Source organism: Sinocyclocheilus grahami, unplaced genomic scaffold (assembly GCF_001515645.1).
Source record: "Sinocyclocheilus grahami isolate Dianchi unplaced genomic scaffold, SAMN03320097.WGS_v1.1 scaffold44238.1, whole genome shotgun sequence".
NCBI lineage: Eukaryota > Metazoa > Chordata > Actinopteri > Cypriniformes > Cyprinidae > Sinocyclocheilus > Sinocyclocheilus grahami.
Genome location: NW_015524634.1, coordinates 1 through 1,116, shown reverse-complemented (window position 1 = coordinate 1,116; position 1,116 = coordinate 1). Strand labels below are relative to the sequence as shown.

General features: G+C 38.4%; 1 long non-coding RNA gene across 1 annotated transcript; it reads left to right on the top strand.

The window, feature by feature from the left end:
* Positions 1 to 3: 3 nt before the first annotated feature.
* Positions 4 to 1,110, top strand: LOC107580774 (uncharacterized). Its single transcript, XR_001608703.1, has 3 exons — positions 4 to 79; positions 724 to 855; positions 1,028 to 1,110. It is a non-coding gene; the product is annotated as an uncharacterized lncRNA (long non-coding RNA).
* The last annotated feature ends 6 nt before the right edge of the window (positions 1,111 to 1,116 follow it).

Below are 1,116 nucleotides of genomic sequence, written 5' to 3'. Positions count from 1 at the left end.
TGAGTTTCCACGGCCATTCCTGCCCAACTTCAAATACGTTGGAGGACTTCACTGCACCCCTGCCAAACCCTTACCCAAGGTGCATCTGTCTTTTTTCAACATTCTACCTCATTTGCTATTAATAAGAAAAAGGGAGATCTGAATTTCATAAAATACACCTACAGATCCATAAGGCGTTATCATTATTTCACTGCAGTGAGTTAGATGTTCAGTGACCGGTCTGAATGGATTCTGTTCAGTTAACTCAGTATTTCAGCATTTCTGAACCAATTTATTAAAACAACTGGCTTATATGAGTAAATTGTTCGGGAATCAAACTACATTGTTCGTGCTGTATGCTTTTGATTCAGTAAAAAGAATTGACTCAAGAATCATTTGTTCTTGAATTGGATTGTGCTGATCACTTTGTATATGGGAATCTCAGTAGAAATACATTGTTTTATTTATTTATATATATATTTAACTGTATCACATTCAAGACAGCAACCTCACATTCAGACCTCCTGTTAAATATAATTTCTTTTGGCATATCACTGAAGATTCAGCAGTGGGGGAGTGCCTTAGTACTTTTATCAACTGCTTTTAGTCATATTAGTAGCGCCGTTCACCTGAAAACTGCGGTGAATTGTACCTGTGGCGGCATATACAGTATTTTACATTTTGCAGAAATATATTATGTAGTCACTTTTCAGACCTTAAGTTCATGATGTCTTTTTTGTGTAGGACATGGAGGAGTTTGTACAGAGCTCAGGGGATGATGGGATTGTGGTCTTCAGTCTGGGGTCTATGATAGACAAAATGCCCAAAGAGACGAGCAATATGATCGCCTCCGCACTGGCACAGATTCCACAGAAGGTAACTGGCCATTGTTACAGTCTTTTCATCCATGACTTGCATAAGCACTGCTTCTTGATGTGATTGGAATGAGGGAAAGTAATTTAGCTTTGTCACAATTCAAATCTCAATGTAATTTCTTTGCTATTTTCTGCTGATCAGTTGAGAGTGTGGTTGTATAAATGTGTTGCAGGTTTTATGGCGATACGGTGGAGAGAAGCCAGATACTCTTGGTGCAAACACCAGAATCTATAAGTGGATCCCTCAGAATGATTTATTGGG